The sequence below is a fragment of the Ambystoma mexicanum genome, chromosome 14, assembly GCF_040938575.1.
Source record: "Ambystoma mexicanum isolate Mex_15411 chromosome 14, UKY_AmexF1_1, whole genome shotgun sequence".
Classification (NCBI taxonomy): Eukaryota; Metazoa; Chordata; class Amphibia; order Caudata; family Ambystomatidae; genus Ambystoma; species Ambystoma mexicanum.
The window spans coordinates 417330437-417355335 of NC_090940.1; the positions used below are offsets into that span (position 1 = coordinate 417330437).

A 24899-nucleotide genomic window follows, 5' to 3' on the forward strand; every position below is an offset into this window, starting at 1 on the left:
CTGTGCCCGACAGGGTCAGACCTGTTGGGCGCAGCAACCCCGGCAAGCAGACAGTGTAGCGGTTCGGTGACAAAGCTGCCGGTCAGCTTACCGGCACCCTTGTTTCCGGTGGGCCACACTCATAATGAGGCAAATGTTCAAAACCAAAAACTGTTTTGCTCCAGTGGAAAAAGAAGACGTAAGTATTCAAAAGAAAACATATTCCAAGTTGGCAACCGGGGCCAAACTATGAAGTACATCAGTTAGAGCGTCCACATCAACAGCAATATTTATACTAGAAAGCAGCTGAAGTTACAGAAGCTTCCTTACCCAGCGAAGCCTGCACCCCGGGAAGGTGGAGAGTTAACGGAGCCCTGCGGCTCGGAGCGGCCTCTATAGCTGGGATCAGGTCCTAGCGAGAGTGTGGAGCCTGGCGGCCGGCAGCAGCCTTTTGACCTGGGCGCAGGAGAGTGGCTGCGCAGCATCGCAACGAGGAAGGGGGTGCGCCCTCAACGCCGGCAGCTGAGGAGCGAGGCCCAGAGACTGCAGGCGAGGCACAGATAGCTAGCAGGACGAGGCCTCCGGTATGGCAGTGGACACCCTGGGAGAATTAAAGCCATGTACTGTAGTGGAGGATTTTGAGAGTTTTTCAATCGTTTTTGTTGATCAGTTTGTGCTATTTTGGTGTGTTTCTCTAGTGTTTTTGTGGCTTTTGACCCTGTTTTCCTGTGCTGGCCTGCATCTAGAGTGTGCAGTCCCTGGGGAGTAGTCATTTGTTTGTGTCTGGCTTTTTCCCAGGCCCACCCTCCCCTCTTGCAATTGGTTGAATAGTCAGGTGCGTCTCTGGCTGGCTTCCTGCAGCCATTTTCCACTTGCTTTGTGGACTGCAATCTCGAAGGATCTGGTATGGAAACCACTTTGAATGCAGTTTTAGGGGCTGGTTGATACTCAGTGAGTAGTTGTACATTGATTGTAATCCGTTTTTGCCCCGTTTTCATGTATTGCAGTGGAGGGTTTTCAGTGTTTTTTCAATCGTTTTTGCTATTGTGGTGGGTTTCTCTAGTGTTTTTGTGGCTTCTGGCCCCGTTTTTCCTACCCCTCCCGCCTCCCAGCCCGCCCACCTCCCCAGATTGCTACGTCCACCTGGTCATAGCTGACCTTCCCAGGGCAGCCACATACAGCACCTAAGGGCCACAAGGCAAAGGGGGCTATCACACAGGCGGCTCCAGATTGTGTCTGCAGGTGTCAGCAGGGGAGGCCACCACTAAGATAGGTGTGGTGTCAAGGTTAAAAAGGTACTTTTCCCGTTCCCCCTCACCTGATTCGTCAGGTGTACTTGTGTCCTTCAGAGATCCTTTTTCTTCGTTCCTTCTTGATCTCTTTTGGCTTCTTCTTCTTGTGTAAATAGGGGAGAGCTCCCTCGGAGGCCACCTTGTCCTGTTAGGATGCAGGATCAAAGCGCCCCCCTCAAGGAGCAAGCTCCCAAATTCTTCCAGGTAAAAAGCCTTGCAATGGCAGAAAAAACCCTGGGTAGGATGGAGATTTGTCCTTGATGAAATAGAATAGTCTTTTTCTCAATATTACGTTCTTCTTGAAATCTGGATAGATGGTGAAACATATCTTCAAGGTAATTCAAGTCCTTATTCCCAAATGGAAAGGGAAAGGAAAGGTAGAGCAGCAACAGGGTGGATTACAGGAAGAAGCCACCGACTGAATGACAGAAGGATTGGAAAGGACCGTCACAGAGAAAACAGAACAAGGAAGATCAAGATAGCTAAGAAAGGCGCAGTAAAGAAGTGTAAGGAAATGGGATAGAAGAAGGTGAAGACACAGCGCTAAACAGGTTAGAACAGGTAAGTATGATACAAAAAGTAGAAAAAAGGGAGAAAGTTATGCACGCGTACCACAATACCAGCCCCCAAAAGGGGGCAGAGTCACAAAACGGCACCGATACAATAACAAAGCCGAAGGAAAAATAGAAAGAAAAAACGGGAGAGCCTAAGGATGAAGCGTAGCGAAGTACATAGGTATAGAGATGAATTCACGGAGAGGCACAGAGAAAATAAGAGATATTACCAAAGGCAAAAAAAAAAAAAAAAAAAAAAAAAAAAAAAAAAAAGAGTAGTTGAAGGTTCCGAAAGAAAAAGCTGAAAGAAAAGGAAAGGCAAAACGTTAACAGGAAAATAAGTAAACAAAGCACAATGAAGCTAAATGAGCTTACGCCAAGAAAACTAGAGGCACAAACTAGTAGCAGAAGAGAAGAGAGAACAGATACGAGACAAAATGATAGATAGAAAACGCAAGGATGTATCCGGAAGCGAATACCTATAAACAACCGCCAGCCATATTGGAAGGAGACTAGACCGCTAACAACGGTTCTAGTGTAAAGGAATGCTCCATCTCTTCCAAAGCCGCCAAGGGCGGAACGTGACATGTGGCCTGGGTGGGGAGTAGAGCAATACCTCTACTCCAGAAGCCCGTCCACTCTACCTGCCGGTCTATACCATAGCAGACCAGGATTTTAACACTAACCTGCTTAACAACTAGATAAAATTGTGAACATTAGCCTGTGTCGGATCTAGATAGGATAGTGAAATGTTAGCAAGTGCCACATCTAGACTGCATTGGTAATATTACCAATGCCGCATTTAGATATAGAATTGTGATTGCTAGCTTGCTTCGCATCTAGACAGGATTTCGAAGATGGGCCAGTGCCACATTTGGATATAATTGTGAATATTGATGTGGGTCATATATAGACAGGATTGTGAATACTAGCCAGTGCCTGATCCAGATAGAAATGCAGAGATTCACGCACCACATCTAGAAAGAACATGGAAATTTAGCACATATGACTTCTAGATAGCGAGCACAATAACCAACCGACTAACAATTTCACCCCTCTGCATACAACCTCTCAAATTCCAACCAAACAACCACAACCCTAAAGCGCAACAAACCGCACAAACTTCACTACACCGCAACAAAACAAACCACACATAGCTTTGCACAGCAGCACACAAAGGTTACTGACCAGAAAGCTCCCCCAAGCTCAGCGAACAGTATTAACCGAACTGAAGCTGCCAACAGCATATCATTGCTCTCTTGTACTTATCCCGCTCATTCCCACTAACTCACCCCTCACCCCCTTTCCTTTTCAGATCCGCCAGAGCGCCAGGGGACTAGTCTGGTGGTGATAGTGTACGGTACAAATATCCTTTAACATTAACAGAGCGCAGGGCGGGAAGAGACTTTCCCGACCCGCACTGGGACCAGCAAACGCTGCAGAGAGCAGTGCGAGCCCACTGACTACGAGATTCCCTGCCACAGAGCACCCACGCAGGTAGTGCAGGTCGACCATATATATTTTTTTTTTACAACACACTTAATACCAGACTTTGGTTTCTAAGCGCAGATCCAGTATTCAAATCTCTGTTGCCTTGCGTGGTCTTGCTTCCAAGACCAGCACGTTGCCCCTGTGCTGTCCTCCTTTCGACGTCTACCGTAGCAGAAGACAAACAGGGACAGTGTCAGGAGCCTCCAGAGGATCCATCAGAGACGCAGGTGAGCTCGTCATTCTTTATGAAAAGTGGGGGGAAAATACAGCATTAAACGTCCGGGGTGGATTGGGGGGGGAGGGCATGAGTGGAAGGAGGGACCCGTAGGTAGGAGACTGCTTGCTTGTGGAGGAGCCCATAAGGGGGTTATACAGCCTGTGAGGCCCATAGAATGCCCCGGTCATAGTGGAACACTGCTGCAGAAAGGGTCGGACAGGCAATCAGGAGACTGCAACCTGCAGCCCCAGTGGAGCAGGGTGCTGGGGCACGTGTGTTCAAGCAAGGAGGCACAACATTGGGGAGGGGCCCCCATCCTGACATCAGGTCATGGCTGGTTAAGCATCGCTCCACGGGGGAGCAGCAGGAACGGGAAGCCCAGGAGACACGCCAAAAACCAGAGGTGGTCAAACAAGCAGACTGGCCTACAAGCAGTCGCTACGAATCGGCAATGCTCAGGAAAAAAGCCAAGGATGGCCCAGCAGATACGAAACTAGCGAGAAAACAGGAAGGGACCCTTCAGACCTGCTGGGGCGAGAGGGCGGAGGGGACATCAGTGCCGCCTCAGGAGTAGCCAGCGCATGCTGCAGATATGGCGATGGGTAGGGGGAGATGCTGCAATGCTTTCACGACCACCGAACAAAACTGACGGAAGCCATACACATAAATTGCAGATTTTAAGGCCAACCGGAAGCAAACTCTGCATGAAATGAAAGGTAAAACGGAGAACCTGGGTGCATGCACAGAGGCCACAGAAACTACAATACAGGAACTGGCAGACGACGCAAGGTGAAACAACAAACTGCTACAAAACCTCTCCAGGTTAGCACAAAACTTAGAGAGCATTGAAGACAAAGACCTGAAAGAAACCGTGAAGGAGGTCTTCAGAGCCATATTTAGGGTTCAAAGTTGCCGGGCGCTAGGCACTAAATAGCTAATGGTAGCGCTTATTCAGCACCTGCTAATGAGGCTTTCAATTGCATGCAGGAACAGTTATCGTTTATGACATTTCCACCAATGGCCACTAGATGGCAGCAGAGCTGTGATCTCATGCCATGTGGCTGCATTCAACATCTGGATGGTGTGGCATAGTCTATGCAGTGGTCCTACCTCACTAAGCCTAGCCCCTGATAAAGATGACCACTTCTATTGGTGAATTTACACAGGGGGTGTGGCGCTGCCCGATGACTGGGCGCGCACGCGGCGGCATGATGTGAACGGCAATTTTTGTGCATTTGCAGCGAGGTCGCCTTGAGACTTCGCTCCGGCCCGCAGGCCGTGCGTTACCCACGCGGCTGGCGGCCATTTTGTGAAACAGGCCGTGAAACTTCTGAGCTCCGGTTTGAGATGAGAAGTGCATCCAGGCCTAAGTTTTGGAAATCCTGCTAGCAGGCAGTGATACCTGCATGTGACTTTGCCAAGTTGGTGATTTTGCATTTTCCTGGGTCTCCTACGTCGAGTGCAAGCAAGAAGGAGGGCTACAATGGCTGGGCCTGCATAGCCCATATTTCTTTCTTGTCCTAGTTTTTGGAACAGCTGGAAGCTGAGGCTTCTCTTCATCTTCTTCATCAGACTGGTGGCCCCACTGATCTTCATCCTCACAGAGGTGTGGTGCAGCAGCTGTTTTTCTCCAATGGTGCTGGCTTTAGGCATTTGGACTTGGTGTTTGAGTTGCGGCCCCTGTCCTTCACACTGGGGGTGCCTGTGCGCTCGAACGAGTGATACTGAGGACCAGGATGGAGTGGCGGTGCAGGGGCCTCCACGTGCGCCAGCAGCACCTCAAGGTTTGCTGCCTCCAGTGCAGCCGGCACAGCAGCCTCCAGGTGGTCAGGCAGGCCCACAAGGTCCTCTACGTCCAGCGCAGCCTGTGGCAGCACCCATTATTCAGCAGATTCTCCCCGTTATGGCTCAGGTACGTGCACAGGCGGTTCTGCAGCCCATCCCAGAGTTTGATGCATCGGGCCCACCTTCCAGCTTGGGGCCCAGATGGAGGAGGTGGGTGGACCGTCTGGACATGTACTTTCGGGCTGCCCAGGTGGTCGATGATGATACCCGGCTGGCAACCATGCTGTACTCGGCAGGTCCATCTGTCCAAGAGACTTTTGAATCGCTCCCGCCAGGGGATGGATCCTATGATCAGGTGAAGGCCGCTCTGCAGGCCTACTTCCTGCCTCTCGCCAATGCGCATTATGAATGTTTTGTCATGCTCTCTGCCAAACAGAAATACGATGAGACTCTGGACACTTTCTATGGGCGCCTAAGGCATCTCTCGCTGGCCTGCGCTTGGGGGGATGCGGAGGACATGATCAAGACTATGCTGATCCAGGCTTGCTCATCAGGCAAATTAAGGAGCCAGGTGCTAAGGGAGCCTGGAATTACACTTAAACACATCCTTGAACTGGGGAGGTGCCATGAGGTGTCGGAGGCAAGGGCTGTTAGAATGGAGGCCGGGTCGCGCCTCATGATGACCGAAGAGGTATGTGCGATGTGGCGAGGTGGCAGGGGCACCCGAAGACCTGGCGGCAGTCCCCAGGATCGAGCCGGTAGGGCAGGAGAAATCTGCCAAAAATGTGGGTATGATCTGCCCCACCCTGATGAGGGCCCTGCGGCTGGAAAGACCTGTGGACGGTGTGGGATGCCGGATCATTTCTCGAGGGTATGCAAAGCCATAATGCCAGTATTGGTACCGAGGGGCCCGGGGCGGTCCAGTCTCAATCGCCAGGGTCGACCATCCAATGTCGCTCAGGTGGATCAGACTGAGGAGGATGCCCAGGTGGAGGAGGCTGAAGAAGAGGAGGAAGAGAATATCTTCTTTGTCTCGAGTGTGGGGATCCTGAGAAGTAAGAACAGGAGACAGCCAAGGTGCGTGGTTGAGGTGAACCGATCTCCAGTCCCCGTCCTTGTGGACACTGGGACGTCAGTGAATGTAATGGCCCGTGGACACTATGATGCCATGAACCAGCCCCCCAAACTGGCTGCTCCCAAGGCCCGCATTTTTGCCTTCGGTGGTGTTGACCCCATCCCTCTGGACGGTGTGTTTGTGGCAAAAGTAGAACATGAGGGCTCCTAAATCACAGCACGATTCTAAGTGACACCGGTGAGCACCAACAAGCTGCTCAGTTGTGCTGCAGCAGAGGCCCTCGGCATCGTCAGCTTCGCATACTCTGTCTATTTGGAGGATATTAATGACTTGCTCGAAAAGTATGCCGTGCTGTTCAAGGGGATCGGGCAGATGGCCGGTGACCCAGTGAGGTTACACATTGATGAGTCGGTGCAGCCCATTGACCTGAAACATCGAAGGGTGCCGTTCCACCTCCGTGAACTTGTCGACAAGGAACTGGACAATTTGGTCAATCTTGACATTATAGAAAAGGTGGAAGGCCCAACACCCTGGGTGTCCCCGATAGTGGTGGCACAGAAGCCTAAAAACCCGATGCTGTTAGAATCTGCGTCGACAGGAGGCTCCCAACAAGGCTATTAAGAGAGCGGGAGGCACCTCACCCCGACGATTGAGGACATCATTGCGGAGATACAGGGCGCTCGTTTCTTTTCGAAACTGGACCTTCGAGCGGACTATCACCAGGTTGTCCTCTACCCCGAGTCGATGTACATTACCACCTTCACGACACACCGAGGGCTATACCACTACAAAAGACTAAGCTTTGGTGTGTCCGCGGCGGTGTTCCAGAACATTATTTGGAGCGCCCTGGCTGATCTACAGGGCATTTTGAACATAAGCGACAACATCCTGGTGTTTGCCAGAACGGAGGTAGACCATCTGAGGCGGTTGGCGAAGACGTTCTGAAGACTGCAGTCCTTGGGACTCACCCTCCACAAAGAGAAGTGTGAATTTCTCTGACCATCGATAGAATTCTTTGGTTTTGTATTCAAAGAAGGGGGGGGTGTCTCCTGATCCCCGGAAGATGCAGGACATAAAGAAGGTGCAGCCTCCGGAGTCCGTATCCGAGGTGCAAAGCTTCCTAGGCATGGTCACATACTGTGGAAGATTCATAAAAAATCTGGCCTCCAGATCGGAACCGCTCAGGGCACTGACCAGGAAGGATGTCATCTGGAACTGGGGCCCGCTAGAACAGGCGGCTTTTGATGACATAAAGGGTGCCCTGGCGGCTGAAGACACCATGTCCTTCTTCGATCCTGCGCTGCTTTCAGATATCATCGTCGACGCCAGCCCATTCGGCCTGGCCGCTGTGCTAACACAAATTGACAGTGGTGGGGGCGTCCACCCGGTGGCATATGCCAGCAAGGCCCTGTCCGATGCGGAGCAGCGATACTCACAGATCGAGCATGAGGCGCTGGCAGTACTGTGGGGATGCCGGCACTACGTCCTTGGACGCCCGGTGACGGTGGTGACAGACCACAAACCGCTGCTTCCCATCCTAGCAGGGTCGTCATCCATGCCACCTGCACGCATTGAGTAGTGGATGCTCGCCCTTTTGGAGCATGGAGTCACCTTGGTATACCGGCCAGGGGCGAACAACGCTGCAGACTATCTCTCCAGACACCCTGGGGCGTACGCAGGCGAAGTCCAGGACGCCTGTGCAGAAGAAGCAGAAGAGCACGTCCGGGTGGTGGTGGAGGCAGCCACACCAAACGCTATGCCTCTCCAGGAGCTGGAGGCAGCTGCAGCGCAAGATGAGTGCTTCCAGATCCTAAGACACCCGATGTAACAGGGCTCCTGGAAGTCGGTGCTGGAGGCTCTGGTGGGGCGCACGCAGGACCGGACTTGAGCAACTATGGAAAGTCTGGGAGGAGTTATCGTTCTCGACATCTGACCTTCTGCTCCGTGGAGATCGGATAGTGGTGCCCCAGTCGAATGTGGACGAGGTGATCGCTTTGGCTCACCGGGTGTAACGCTCACCTGAATCCCTCGGAGGCGCAGGTCTGGGCTGGGGGTTCTCGGAGTCTTCTAGGGTCACGCGCAGGCCTCGAATGCCACCCTGGAAAGGCCCTCTCCTCACTGAGATCTTGATCTGAAGGGTGAGGTGTCTGCAATTAGGAGAGCAAGGGGTTAATAGGATATATAAGCCTGACTGGGCAAGCTGACTCCCCTTCCTGGTACTCCCCAAGTAGTTCGTAGGCTAAACGTGCTCACCTTATATAGGTGAAAGCGGAGCTCTCCATCCTGCGTCTGTGCAGGGGCGCCGAAGCCAGTTACTTCACTGGTTAATTGTCCAGCCTCTTGGTTGCAGAGGATGAAGATTTGGAGCTAGGCCGTCGTTAGCAGCACGAACGGCGGTTGCTTGAATATGGAGGTCCTGAGAGCGATGGAATGGCGAAGGTATTGCAGGCAAGTTAGTAGAAAATGTCAATTCGAAGTTTAAAGCACTTCTTAATGTCTCTTTTCCTTTTTCAGGTTGCAGAAGCAGCTGGGTAGAAAAATAGATGTCGAGGAATGCGCAGAGGAGTGAGAAAGATGAGAGCTGCCCAAAACACGTGCGTATGGATGGAGTTTGTATTTCTTAATGATGTCCTTTTGTTTTGCAGATGCGAGTAGCAGCGGAGGCGAGAAGAATGCAGCGCAGGTAGGGAAAGTTTCACGATGGTTACTAACCAATGTCCTTGCTTCCACAGGGTGCCGAAAAATGGAAAGCTGCAGCCCGTGGCTTGAGATGCACCGATGGATTGGGTAAGAGCTGCGCTGGTTTTTATCTCGTGCAAACCTGGTGTTCTTTTCTCTTCTCAGATGCTGCAGAAGACGAAGAAGGTATTTCAGAAGGTAAGATTACGGATTTCTCTTCCCTAGATGCAGAAGTTGAAGATTCTCTCGAGCTGACATGGTGAGCTTCTTGCTGCTATTGCAGAATAACGCGAAGCACGTTGCTCTGATCGGGCGTGGTTTAAATAGTCCTACTGGAGTGCTTAGGTGTCTCCTTCCACAGCAGCCTCGCCCAGGTAAGAAGTCCCAGCTTCCAGAATAGTTCCAGTATCCAGTCCCAGGGAGTGGTGCTGGCCACACCCAGAAGGTAAAGTAGTTCCAGCCATGGATGGATGAGGATTTCATCCTGCAGGTGAGTGAGCAGCATGGTCTGCAGCCGGTAGGTCCACCCAAGCACCATTCCTTACATCATGAGCCCGGCACGTCCTGTGCCGGGACTGGGTCCCCTTATGAGCCTGCGCCACTGGCGCCAGGACAAGGTCCATAAGGCCCCTATGGGAGCCGATGGGTGCCTGAAAATGAAGTTGTGACCCAGCTTCCGAGGCAGTTGGGCTAAACCTGACTCCTTGGAGGCTGCGGTCATGACACCGGGGTCATCAGGGTGCCGCCAAGGCACGCCTACGGCTGAAGGTGTGGTTCCCCGAGCTAGAACGCAAGGTGGATGACTTTGTGGCTGCCTGTGTTTGGTGCCAGGCGGCATCTCCCCTGCAGCAGGAACCTGCAATAGAGACAATGGCGAGGGGGACGCGCCCTTGGGAAATCGTTCATGCGGACTTTGGATCCACCACCATGGGCACCCATTTCCTAGTTCTGGTTGACGAGTACTCTAGATACCCCGAGGTGGAGTTTGTGGACTGGCGTTTGAGCACGTCGTGGTGGCCGTTGAAAAGGTGTTTGCGGCCCATGGTTTCCCACGCAAGCTGTGATCGGACAACGGGGCGCCATTCCAGAGTGAACGCTTCTCGGAGCTGATTGAGAGCTATGGGGTGGTGCACAGGAAAATCATGCCCCTCTGGGCCCAGGCCAATGGCGAAGCGGAACGGCTCATGAGGACTCTAAATAAGACCTTTAGAATTGCTCAGGGGCAGGGGCAGTCACTCCAGAGAGCCCTGTACCAGTTTCTGAGGGTGTACCGCACCACGCCACATGCATCCAATGGAGTGGCCCCGGCTGAGGCATTTTTCAAGCGGTGTCCTCGGGTTTGCTACCGGAGGTAGGAGAGAAAGAACCTGGGGTGATCAATGACCAACAGGTCGAGATGGACCGGCGACTGAGGATCGAGCAAGAGAACGCTCGGAGAGGGCTTCTCCCGCAGCGGCTGGAGCCTGGCAATGAGGTCCTCATTCGGAATAGGCATCCCCACGGGAAGCTCTCCCTACCGTATGAACCGGAACCGCTGGATGTCGTCGCGGTCCGGGGATCCAGGGTGACTGCATCGGACGGACGGTTGGCGGTAACTCGCAATGTGAGTTTCTTCAAGAAACTGCGGGATCCAAGAACTGATCCACCTCCTGATCCAGACCCTGGAGAGATCCACGAGGACGAAAGGGAAAGGGAAACACCCCGTCTGCCCGAGTCCCCGGCCCAGGGCATGCTCCTGGACAGACCACCCGTGCCAGAGGTGAGAAGGAGGTACCCCCAGAGGGCTAGGCGAGGGAAGCCTGCTCACCTCAGCGATTACATGTTGGGTCACCTGGCTGTTTGTCCTGAGGATGAGGACTGTTAAGTAAGGGGACCCGGGTGGATGTCATAAAGGGGTGTCTTGAACATGGGGTTTTCGTAAAGTGTTAAGGATTCATTTTGGTTTGTTTTGCAGTGTCTAGTATTAGTATTGTTATTGTTCTCCTGGAAAAAGGAGTGTGGCGCTGATGACTGGGCGCGCACGCGGCGGCGTGACGTTGCACGCCGCCGCGTGCAACATAAATAAACAGGGCGTTCCCGGCCGCGACAGAGCGACCGGGAAGCCTGAACCGAGAGGACGTCTCCGGCTAAGTCCTTCGGGGTTGGGGGCTTACGGAAGGCGCTGGGGGGTCCCGACCAACCCCCAACAGGGGGTGCGCTTAGTGGCACTGCTGATCTGGGAAACCAACTGTGCTGCAGGCCGTGATCAATTGTGCTGCAGGCCGCGGGCAGAGCAATTTCTTGGACTTCACGTGCCTCTGGAGGAATGCATGCACCCGAACAACAAGTCGCCTGATGAGCCATCAGAAAGGAGCATTCCCCAGAGGCCTTGCAAAAAAGGGCCCGGTCCAGTGCTGCTGAAGCCTTATGTTCAAGTCATTTTTTTTCTTTTCTTTTACAGTTAATGGTGGGGAGGGGGCACGGGCGACTTTTCCAAAAAAATAGTGTTCTCCCAAACCTTGTGAGGACCGAGTACTGTTTGGCATGCTTTTGCTGCCTTTAAGCACACATAAACCTCCTTGAATCCACAAACAACTTGGCAGAGGTTTCATGAGAGATTTAAAAAAGCTGCACAAACATCGGAACCTTCCTTTGAACATTTTCCAAATAAAGTCCTCTTGTCACACAAAGCCTCTCCTTTCCACACACAGGTGAAAACATGCAGCAAAAAAATAAAAAAATAAATAAAATAAAAATCACACAGGCACAATCGGAACCATAGTGTGACCCCTGACATCCATATATTCGAGGTGCTGAATCCTTTTGGTAATAACCAGTGGAGCCAAGAGTATAGTGCACTTGGGTCTTCCTGTCATTTCTAAAGGCCCTAGATACTCTTGAAGTTTTTTTTTAAGGATAAGTGCAGGTGTGCCTTGGACAGGACTGGTGACAGCTCATCCTTTCATGTATTTTTAACCCTTTCCTGCCAGGTAAACCGCGGTTGGCACAAACAAGTGGCCTGGCTCCAAAACGGCCATGCCACGAGGTCCTTTGTCCTGTCCTTTGGCCATCTTGTCCCTTTGCCTTCCCCAGGTTGAGAAGTCCGGGGAAATTCCTTATTTGGTCATGCAGACCCCTGCGCAAAGCAAAGCTTTTGCAGGCTTCTGCATGCCTTGTGTGTGCGCGACCAGAATGTGGGCTGGAGCTGTCTAGTTCCAATACACATCCTGGCTGCCAGGATATCTGGTGTGCTGGGATGACAGGGAGCAAGGTGGTCTGTGATTGGTCCACGTCTGGGATGGCTGTATGTGAGCAGATCTCCTATTGGTTTCGCTTTGTTTTGGTACAAAGGAGATTTGGATAAAAGAAGTCACCTTACACTCATTCCAGGTCGATCTTCTGAGTTCACACCAAACTTAGTAAAAGGAGCCAAGTATCCTAAACTGAAGAAGCAGAGCTGTGGAACCGCTGGTGACCCGCTGAAGACCCGTTGGAAGGTTTAGCACCCGGAGTCTGCTGTTGTCCCATTGTCCCATCAGACACCCCATTTTCGGATTGAACCTAGAAGTCTTGCAAGGGCGCTTCGACCCATTGGAGTGGGACCAACTATTCTCGGAACCTCCAACCTAGCCTGTAAGCAAGCTTTTTCTGAAGAGTTCCTGGACCACCCAGTGAACTGGCTATCTCTTACGGGACCTTTGTCCTAGAGCCGCTGCCGTCTCAAGTTTTGACTTGGGCCTTTGGAGACTGTAAGGTCTGGGGATAAGGCACTCCCCCACAGAGTTTCGTACACCTAGCATTCCTAGGTCTGGAGTTAGGAGAGTAAGCTTGAACCCAAGCATACAAGGTCACAGCGTCGCCCAGCTGTGGTGATGAACTTCGTGGGTGCCTTGCTGCTGTGCCCCCCCCTCCCCCTGTGTCCTCAGATTTGCTGCAGCGGAACTGGCCTGATCCCTTCATCAGGAGCGCAGAAACCACCACTGTCCCGCCATGAAATCATTCCTGGAACGCAGCCCATTAAAGCCGCACAACTGCAGGATTTGAACCTGTGACCAAAGTAGATTCTGCTGCCGAAGTTTGGTCCGGTGTTCGCCGAGGGTCGTGAGTACTTGCAACCTTTACCGGTGGTGCCTGGCGCATCCATCCATTTTTACGCACAAGTTTCCAGTGAGGTAGCCTGTGCTACCCAGCTATTCCCAACTCTTGGATCCTGTTCTGTCCTCTTGGGGAGACCCTCCTCAAATAGTGGGAACTTATTCTTCACTAAAAGAGCGACCAAAGCTAATTAGCCTTCAGTGTGGGCCACACACCTTATTACCCAGCAAGGATTTGTTGTATAAGTGGTTAAACTAGAATAGGTTTGATATGGTTGCAATGATTCTTTGAAGAACTTGTTTTTCGAGTTGAAAGAAAATAAAAAGATTTTATTCGTTAATAAATGCAGTTATTAGCAAAACGCGAGTTTTGGCCTATGCATGTCGCACACGCTCAAACTTTCCCAGCACAAGCCAACAGTTCCGCTATCCGTCTCTTTTCTACAAAAATTCTCTTGCCTCCGAAGGTCTGATGTGTTCCAAAAATGATAAACAAAGGTCCTTTCTGCTTGCACATTGGGTGATGCCTTTCACCCCTGGATCCCCCTCTTCCGGGCTCAGATCCACAAAATGTTCCTAGCAATATCAGACCCTTCGGTAGTAAGGTTCCTTACTTCTAAGGGTCTGACAGGTTCAAAATAACAAACAAAAGTTCTTCTCGACTTGTACTTGGGTGATAGATCTACACCCCTGGGTCCCCCTCTTCCGGGCTCTGACCAGTCTCGAATATCAGCCTCCCTCCATCAGGGTCACTCTGGCGTGTATTCAAAACACTCTCTCTGTTGCACTTTTCTCTGTCACTTTCATATGTCGGTGGAGTGGCACCTGACTCTTCTATAGCTGTTTTTTCCCTTTCGTATCAGTTCCTTGTACTTTCTTCAATTAGCCACTAGCTACTTTAATTCAACACAGTTCGGTTTCTTATTGGCTCTCCCCTCGACTCACCAGCTGTGATGAACGGCTTGGCCCTTCTGGTCTCAAGGCCGGCACCGCAGTGGCAAGCGTCTCTCCCCAGCTCGGTTATTAGCAAAGGAGGGCCCTGTGTACCATGACATCTGCTGGAACACACGCAGGCTATTGTTCACGGTCTTACGATTTCTTCCGTGGAGTTTTCACAGGCCTTGCTTGGAAAGGTTGAAAAGGACAACATCGCTTCTCTCCTCGTCACCCTCTCGATTCACACCGTCTTTCTCCACCTCAGGAATTGCCCTGCTGAGTTAGCTCTCTCGTTGTGCAGTCTGCCGTCAGGGGTGCGTCATTCTGGTCAATTGCCCAACTTGCCCGATCCTTGTGGTGGGACATTACAGGAAAACAGCTCTGGCGTTTGTCTTTCGTGGTGTGTGAAAGTGGTTGTGTAGGGGAAGGAGGGGGAGGGTTGAGAGAGTATCCTACAGGGTAGGCGGGGGGAAAAGGTCTTCTAAGAAGGGGTATACCGCGTCTCACCCATCGGTGTCCCACTTCTACTCCTGAGGAACCCCTATCCAGGTGATCCTCCCGCACTTGTCCACCCCCATGAACTGGATCCAATAGCGATGGCTGTGTCCCGGCCACCAGGAGGATAGATCCCCCGGGGACTCATAAGTGAGACACCTTCAGGGGTCTCACAAACTATTTATTTTTTGAGTAGCTGCAACACGGAAGCATTTATTGGAGTTTTCTTTTATGAGGATTAAGGTTAGCAAAAAGACATTCTATATTTTAGCAATTTTTCTAATATAATTCTGCAAGTCTTCTACCAGAGGAAGATTTCACGAACTATTTTAGGACAAATTATAGTGATAACAGATGTTTTGTTCCCCGTTGAGCTAGTATTACACAAACATTCTAGAGATGATAAATATGTGAAAAGGATGGTTGTATTCCGGTTTGTGAATAGTGTACTGTTGAACAGATTATCAAAGGATAGATCTAAATATTCACAACATGTTTGTAGCTGGCCTACACGTAATTCTCTCTCAGAGCTTCTTCAGGGCCTGAAGTTTGTCTGATATTCGAAAAAATGAAATACTGGTGGTGTAAGCAAAAACAAAAAAACAAATACACATGGAACTCAAAAAAAAACCCAGCATATAAATATACATTGATCGGTTTATTCCCCCTGGAGGTTAGTTGGAGGAGAGAGAAAGATCAATAACAAATTATGTAAAAACAAAACAAATACAACATTGAATGAAAAATATTTGTTAGTTTAGTAAAAAGACACTTTCTAAAAGGAAAACATTTACATCTCAATACGGACTTCCAAACCCAATGTTCTGTGTATGCAATCAATCATTAGGAAATGGCTTCATGCCTTTTAGGAAGGTCTGTTCTGCCTTTCATTTTTTAAATTTCATGGTTAAGACAGCAGAAATGGTGACTACTGTGTCCGCACAATTCAAGTAAAATTCCTAATTATTTTTCTTGTTGCACACCACATGACCTGTGTTGGAACCCCTTATGCTGCCTGATTTTAAAAGTCAGGCACTCATCCATTTAAATTGATGACCCGGTGTTGATTTAGTGTTAGATGGGCATGTGGAAAAGTCCTTAGATACTAATTTCTGTGCGCCATGCATTAATCGTAACAGGAGGGTATCTAATGTTAGTTTTAGCACGGACAATCTCTGGGCAATTGTATTGGCCCAATGGATAGGGCATGTATTTTTGAGAACATATTGATCAAAACATTTTTTTCCAATGCATCTTAACTTAGATTTTCTGACATTTACACATGCGAAACTCACAGGCCAGGAACCGCCATCTTTTGAAAATCCTATCAGTTGATCCATCACCCTAAGTTCAAGTGCACTCACAGAAGTAAATCAGATTACCTTTGTTTCAACCAAATAGAAGGACAGAAGTACAGATAACCCCGCCCTCCAATTTTTACATTAAAAATGATCACACTTTGACGGTCATAGGAAATAAAAGCAATAAGTAATATGACAAGGGATGAAAGTGGTTGTCCAAGTCACCATCACCACCCATGTACACCAATAATAGTATGCAATACCATCAAGATCAGTTACCGCCATCAATACATTTACAATATCCTCACTCGATCATTATCTACCCAAACACTTCTCCCTTATCAATGCACGTTTTTCTTTTTTTACAATGACTTGACTTGTTTTTGCAGGTTCAGAGTGTACGTGAATGTACAATTCAACATATTCTTGCGTCGATCAACAATTGTCCAACTAAGATCTAGTGTCTCCATACTACCCTTTGAAGACCATGTCCCTGCAAACAGATGTGTCCTTTGACAAGGTCCCATGCCTACTGCACTCGCTCCATCCTTATCCATCCCCCCTCTCATATCAAAAATGTAGTTCTCACGTGGGACCATGAGCTCACAATGGGGGTGAGTGGAAACACACAATTTGCCGAAGGGGTCTGGCCTATGGGGACCATTGGCCACATGGGCGCCCGACCCATTGTCTGCATACTCCCTTTGAAGACCCCCTCCATGCAATCAAGAAATGCAAGCGTCCATTCACGAGGCCCTAGGATCTTCTGCTCGCTTATCTTTATACACCTCTTCCCTTATCAAAGGCAGTTCTCCCTTGGGATCATGTACCTGCAATAGTGGTTTGTAGGGGCCCATTCTTCTTTGAAATTTGTCGTCATCAATCTTTCACCTCCACCAATCTTTACACATACCCAAATATGTCCAAGTAACGATACTACATCACAACCCTCAAAAAAGAGGTTTTAAAAAAGACCAACAAAATTTAGGGGCCATCCCTTCACGCAACAAATTCACATACAAACCCACTTTTCAAAGTGTTTATAAAAACCAATTCAAATCTGTAGAACAAAAAACATCTTTGCTTTCTACTACACATGGACAGCAGCAAAGGACATTGTTGAGGAACGTAGGAGTGTTTTTCGGAAAGTACACGATTGTAAACACACCACAATGGGCCGTTGTACATGTATGTAGGTTTTTGAACAATGTAGGCCTGTTTTCCAGGTGCAAGTTCTCCACAGCAGCCAAACAAAAGGTCACACCCAGACCTGCTCCGCAATCTGTTTGCAGCTTTTCAAAACACAGGAGCAGGCCACATAAGTTTGGCGTGTAAGTGATGTTGGACCAAATGGGCTGTGCTACATTGCGTTCGCAACTAATTGCAACCATGTCAGTCAGGCTCAGTGCGCACAGTAATGTATAAAATTGAGAACAGCCCTTCCTGTGACCCACACTCGCAGGTGTGCTAGTCCCCACTGTGCCAATGTCCCAATGTCATGGGTACAAGCTGACAACGGGAGTATATGCACATGCATTTCCCGAAGGATGGCGAGGGCTGTGCCCCAATAAAGCAGAAACATTCCTTCTTCCCTTACGGTCTTCTTTCCAGCATGCCGTCCTTGCGTACTGTTAGTTCCACACCCATCCACCAATAACATTGAAGAGCTCCCCATGTAACAGTACCAGTTCTGTACAACAGTCCTCTGCATGCACACTACGCCCAGAAACATTGTTGCACAATTCCTCTGCCTCCACAGTCCCATTTCCATTACCGCCGTCCTGAAAATCCCCGGATGTGGCTTTCCTGCTGAGTGCGAGAATACATTTCAACCAGGGTAGGGGGAGTTCGTTGTCAGGGGCAGCTCTGAAGAGAGCTTTTTTCTGTAGATGCTTCTAGAGAAACACCTTTTTTCGGTTTTTATTTGATTTTGTCTTTTTTTGTGCTCACATTACAGTAAACTCCACCGCATCCTGTAGACAGGCAAACAAAACTGCATTGCCAATGGGTGACAACAAAATGCAATTTTCTTGGAAAAACTCTGCATTTCCACAACTAATGAGGTCATTGTTGCAGAAGAACATTCCACGAGCGGACAAGAAAGTATACATTCTCCTGTTGATGAGACACCTTCCTGCGTCTGGCTCAGAAAAACATCCATGAGCTGGTACATACTCCTTCGTGGTATTATGGATGAGAAAAGCACCTTGGCAGTGGTAAAAAGAGTCTTCACGACATCCAGCAATCTCCTCAGTCGACGGAACAAATCTAAGCAAGCCAAGTAACCCATATGCATGCCGCCGTAGTGGATGACGATAACAGCAGAAAAAGTGGGCATTTCTCTGAAAAGTGCAAACACAATGCCGAAACTGCAGACATCGACAGCGCACCACAGAGCCTGTCATTCCAAACCAAAATTGCCATTAGAGTGTCTTTCCAGGGCATACTTGTGCAGATCTACCACAAAAGTGTCATGATCTCTGCTTCCAAAAGGTCAGGGTTTTCCCAACTCCCTTGGAAGCAGATCCATAACCCAGGTTCCGAGTGCCAACCAGTCCCAATTGGGACCTTTTGGACCCAGTCCTGGCTCCAGTGGCACCAGGCTCATAAATATGCCCAGTCCCAGCGCTGGAAGCGCCGGGCTCATAATGCTTGGGTGGACTTACCTGCAGCAGACCATGCTGCTTACTTGCCTGCCAGTTGAGCCTCTGATGCTCTTCTGTTTGGAACTACTTTTCCTGTTGGGTGGGGCAGGAGCCACTCCCTAGATTCAGAACACTGGAACTCTTCTGGAAAGCAGGAACTCTTTTCTTACCTAGGCGTGGCTGTGGAAGGAGACACCTAAGCACTACAGGAGGCTATTTAAACCACACCCGATGGATGAATCTTGCTTTGCGTTATTCTGCATCCTCTGCAGCAGAACGTTCATCGTGTCTTCTGCATCTGATCCTGGGCCTAAGGAAAAAGGCTTACCATCCTGAATCCAGTCTTCAGCAACACCTATAAAGACAAGAAAGAACAGGTTAGCATTACGGTCTTCAGTGACAGCTCTTCACTTACCTGATCCATCGGCTGTCACCAACGCCTCGCGCTGCATTCCGGCATCTGAAAGACAAAGGCTTACCTACTCTTCGTGCGCTCCGGAGGTCTTCACACTGCATTCCGGCATCTGAAAGACAAAAGCTTACCAACTCTTCGCACGCTCCGGAGGCCTTCGGCGCTGCATCCCGCATCTGAAAGACAAAACAAGGTGCGTTTAAAGACATTGGGGAACTTTAATACTCACGTGCCATTACTCCTTTCCACATCTAACCCAGTGGGTATTCCGGCACCCTGCAGCCGCTCCGAACTTGTACCTGCAAAATAAAAAGACAGTTAGAGCGCATCGTGAAGCAGGCAACAATCGCTTACTTACGTGCTTCCAGGCGCTTCTATTCATCACACGGGCTCCATCTTCAACTCACTTCAGCCCGTCATCCGCCATCGCCGGAACCCTGCAAAACAAGAGACATCATTACTAAAGACTTTAAAGACATTAGAATTACTCGAAACTTACCGTTCGTGCAGTAAACGACGGACAGCAGTCCTCTGAAGTCAAGAGGCCTGCTCCCCTTATCCAGTGAAGAAACTGGTTACAGCACCCTGCCCCGAGGCAGATGGAGAGCACGGCGTTCACTTACCTAAGGTGAGAGCGTTAACCTTTGGGGTTCTACAGGAGAAGAGAAAGGGAAGAAGAGAGAGACATTCAATAACCCAGTTCCTTAATCCCATATTTTCTATCTGCAGACATCTTACCCTTCAAGTCAGACATACAGTGCACAGATGTCCAGCCCAAAGAGCCAGCCGTGTGTTACACATCACCTTTGCAGATACGGTATACGCCCAGTCAAGACCGGCGCCTCTACGGGAATCAGGTGAGCGTTACAAAAAGCATCACCCAAAGTCAACACGATGCATTCCGCTATGTCAGCCAGCCTCAGTACGCAGAGTATAATGTACAACAGTTGGACCACCCCTTTCTGTGAACCACACCCACAGTACCCGAATGGATAATCCCCACAGCGCCATGTCAATTGGGCAACATTACGAGAAGGGCAGATTGTGGTACGTGCGCTTCCCAAAGTACGGCGAGGGCCGCACCCCTTTAAAGCTGGAGCAGTCCTCCTCCCCTTTCCACCATCTTCTCTGCAGCACTCTCATTGGGTTACGCATAAATAAGTACACGTGCATCCACCAAATCGCATCGAAGCCGCCATCATCCAACACTGTCACTCCGCTACAACACTTCAAATGTACCATTACACTTTCACAGTACAAGTGTCGTGCCATTCCAAAGCACGTCCACTACAAAGCTCAGTAAAAGTATGCACAATTTCTCCATCCACATGGCCACCCAGGATGTGACATGTGTAATCCTGAAAGTACTGCAGAATCCGCTACCTTTTCGTGATAGTGGGGGTGGGGAAGCAATATCAAGCTGGGTAGAGATTGGGTCTTCCATCGTAAATGTAGAAAGTTTTTTTTTTTTTTTTTAAACGTGCGTGCGAGCAACTTTTGTTTTTTCTCTTTATATGTGTTTGTTTGCCTCTCCTCACATTTTTACCACATTCTACTCAATGCTTCGCACAGTGTTAAAGAAAATGGCATTGCCAAAGGCGCTCAAATAAATGCCATTTCTACGGAACCACTGTGTATTTTGCGACCTCATGATCTCATAGTGGGTGGAGAACATTCCAACAGTCTGCATAAATTCACACATGCTTCTGTTTATAACACACCTTCCGACCTCTGGCTGGGGACAAATTACACCGGCATAAGCCCATACTACCGTTGGTGTTCTGCATGAGAAAACGACCTTGGCAGTAGGAACAATCTGCATCACTGCGTTCAGCAACGTCTTCAGGTGACGGATTAAAAGTCCACACACCATGTAACCCAAATGTAGACTTCCATAGTGCACCACAACAAAGTCAACGTTCATGACGGAGGCTACATATCTGCAAAACCGGACCATCCCGCCAAAACTTCAGTCATACTGACAGCCCCAGAAAGCGTCCACTCCTTCCAACTCGAAATTACCAGCAACGCCTCTTTGCACACAACACCTGTGCAGATAGCGCTAAAAAGGTATCACTGACTATGAGCACTGTGCGTCTCTCCCTCTCTACCAACCCCACGACAGTATTGGAGGAGAAAAAAAAAATGGTTCTGCCCCTTCCCCGTGAACCACACACTAAACACCTAGTTTCCCACTATTCCATTTCCATGGCCACCATGCACATAATGCAGGATGTGGCAAGTACGCTTTCCCCATCTACAGTGAGGGCCATGGCCCAGTAAAGCAGACAATATGGTTTCCCTTTGCACTGGCATCTTTGCAGCAACATTTTCAAACACGCATGCAGCAATCACATACAAAACCTCTGCATTGCACACTTATCACTTCTGTACATCACTCCATATTTACTGTTAAAACACCCTCAGTGCACGTTCCGGTCAATTCCAAAGCCCCTCCACCAGAAACTCCTGCTAAAGAATGCACGATTGCGTTGCGGGCAGGGCTAGGTGGTGCGCCATGCGGCAGCGTTCGCTGTAAGCTCTGTGTAAGGGTGCCCATATAAGCGTTTTTCTGTGCCCGAAAAGATGGGAGAAGACCTGAAAGAAGGATCGGAGTGCCCTTGGAGATTAAAGATTGCAACGAGGAGTATAATTGTTGCGGCAGGGCAGACTTTCGGCAGAGTTTGGGAGGAGGGAATCGCTGTCCAAAATGGCGGTCGGACTCCTGGGGTCCCGTAGTCAGAGGGGAATGAAACTGACAGCTTTAATGAAAGGGATGAGGAACGGGAAGTGCATGGTCTAGATGGAGAAAGGATCGCTGCAAATAATGAAATAGTAAGGATGTACCTCGCAATGTTCTGTTTAGAGTGAGCGGCTGTGTGCGTGGGAAACAGAGGCGCCAGGAAAGAGGAGAGCAGCGGCTGCAGTTACAGCAGTACGGACAGGCGGAGCGGGAGTACGAGAACGAGTGCGGAGACCATCGGTGGGTGCGCCCGCCCCCTTTCTTCCTGAAGCAGAACACCTGAGAAACGCTCTTAAGTGCGATTACGGGCAGGCATTGGGAGAAAATGACCAGCCCGTCTGAGGTGAAGAGGAGCTGTTTGAGTTGACCCTGCCGGTACGTTCGCCTCTTCCTCCTTGAGACGGAGCGCTGCAGGCCCGGCATTTCGGGTGTTGCCGGGCGCAGTGTGAGAGGCCCAAATCTGAAGCAAATGGAAAAAAAAGCCTGAAATGAAACACCCCGACGGCTCCGTGGCGTGAAGTGGGTTTGGCAGGCAAGTACAGCGCTGAACTCTATAGCGCTTGGACTTGAGGGCTAGGGTAATTAAGCGGTTCGATTACAATTACCCACCTAACAAGTTTGGACACATTTCCCCTGGCGTACTGCAATGGGCTCCATATTGGAAATAATTTGAGGCGCACCTAGAGGGGGTTTGTGTTAGTGAGCAGAAGGCAATAAGTTTTCATTAGATCTTGCTCAAAAGTTCGAGACAATGCCTAAGGTTGGACAGAAACAGAAAGGCCGCGAGATAACAGCATACCTCTCGCCTGGAGATCCAGAAACCTCCAAGATGCAACTCACAAAATCAGACTCCCGTCCTGAACAAGAATCTCAGGTGGAACCAGTCCTCTCCAGGCAATATTTTGAGGAAATTATGAGATCCTTTAAACAAGACATAACGCAGGAAATAAAAGCGGATATAAAAGGTTCTAAGGACTCCCTTGCTCGCTCTATTGCAGATCTGAACACTCATTTAAGCGGGTTAGGAGAGAGTTAACGACCTGGAAAAGACGGCCGGTGAACAGTCTCATGATTATGAGGCACTTATTAAGCGAGCTCAGGACATGGAAGACCGGCTGGAGGAGCTGCGAGCGAAGCAAGCAGATTTAGAAAACCAGCCTCTAAGAAACCATATCCGTCTATGTGGTATCCCGAGACAAATATTGGACTGGGACCTCCCAGAATATGTCAGCGCTCTCTTTAAGTCTATGTTGGGTCTCGAAGAATGTGATGAGCTGATCCTGGACAGGGTATATCGGGTTTATTCTTCAATTCAGCAGAACAGAAACCTCCTGCCCAACGTCCTTTCCAGGGTCCACTTTTTCCACCAGAAAGAGGAAATAATGGCTGCGGCTAGGAAAGCTCAATCAGTGGAGTTCCGTGGCTCCTTGGTGAGGCACAGAAGGCTCCAAAAGGTTACAGGCTGGCGCCAGGAGAAGATCCGCTACCGGTGAGGATCCCCATGCAAATTGTTATTTGAATATCAAAATCTATCTTATACCATCTGTTCCGAGGAAGAAGCCCAGAAGTTAATGGTGGGACATAAAGGAAGCAAAACCGAAGAAGGACTCGGGTGCTCTGCAGATCAATCTCGAAGTCCCACGCCAAAACACATCAATAGGAAGCCCAAAGGCTGGGGTGTTATGAAAGGTGCTGGGGACAGAATGAAAAAGTGTGGAATCTACATAATTGGGGAGTCATCCATGAAGGACAGCTCGACGGATCTGGCACGAATAGTTGAAGCCTGCTGCGGACGCATTTGTGAAATTTAACCTAGATCTTTCAAGGTGGATTGGAATGAGATGTAGCTCAGCTGAGCTATTTGCAACGGAGCACAGGTGTAAAGTATGACTGCATAGTTTCAGAGAATTCCTGGGACTCTTTGGCCCTAGCCGCGGATGCTTCTGGGTCGCCCTACGATGGTGGTCTGCCAATTGGGGCAACTGCCCCAGCTGTCAGCTGAGTCCTGCCTTCTACATTACAGGATCTCTTGATGTGGAATACTCATCTAAAAGCACAAGGGCAAAAGTAAATCTTGGCATTGTTGGGCACCCAACACACAGATTATGCCCACTGAGATGACCCTGAAGGGGTTGTTGCTTGAAATCGCAAAGTCTCTTAAGGCCTGGCAGTTATACGTTTTGTTTAATATTTTTTATGTTTCACAAGTTCACTCCTGGGGATTTAGTCATGAAGAGTTTTGCAAGAAATGTTATTTATGCAGGCCATGTTGTTTTTCTCACACTGATGAGACTGAAACAAGGTTAATATCGGGTTATGAAATTTGGTTAACCTTGGGGGTGGCAATGTTCTTACAGCTCGCTGGATCATGTTACTGAGGCCAGAAGGGGGTGGTGGAAATGCTTATTTGAAACGGTGGTTACGTATTATGGCAGAGGAGGGTGTTGTGCAGAAGGGTTAAAGTGATACCAGGATGGTTACCCCGAACATGAGATGCCTCACCCTGAATGTACAGGGTTTAAACTCCCCCCCCCCCCAAAGCGTAAAGCTTTATTTCACAGTCTGTCCACCCTTGACTCTAATATACGGTTTCTCCAAGAAACGCACCTCCTTCCCTCTGATGAATTCAGACTTAATAATAAGCTTTTTCCAGTTAGATTTTGCGCCTCCTCGGGGCTGAAGAGATGCGGAGTAGCCATCCTGGTTTGGAAGGGGACCCCCTTGAAGGTGCATAAAACAGTCCGAGATAGAGATGGTAGATATATTTTAGTGGTGGCCACGCTGCAGGGGAGGGTTGTGACCTTGGCGTCGCTGTATGCGCCTAATTCCCGGCAAGATGCGTTTTTCACTTCCATATCTGAGATTTTGTTGGAACATGGTGAGGGTGATCTGATAGTGGGAGAGATTTTAATGCAGTGGTTAATCCACTGGAGGACAAGTCCTTGCCCCCACTCGCAGCACTCCTTCACTTATAGAAGTCTGGCGATTTTTTCATCAAGGGGAGCGGGATTACACTTTTTACTCAGCAGTGCATAGAGGGTTCTCCAGGCTGGATATGTTTTTTTGTCTCCGATAGGCTTGTACCTCAAATAATTGATACAGAGATCCTTCCTAAGGCATTATCGAATCACGCCCCTGTGGAACTCAGGTTGGCGATCTTGAATGAGGCCCCGAACCCTATATATATATATATATATATATATATATATATATATATATATA

The 24899-nt window shown here is 49.4% G+C and overlaps 1 protein-coding gene across 3 annotated transcripts in view; it reads right to left on the reverse strand.

Moving 5' to 3' along the window:
- The window catches only part of STYX (serine/threonine/tyrosine interacting protein), a 984080-nt gene that overhangs the window by 853832 nt on the left and 105349 nt on the right, over window positions 1-24899 (reverse strand). The window lies entirely within an intron of this gene.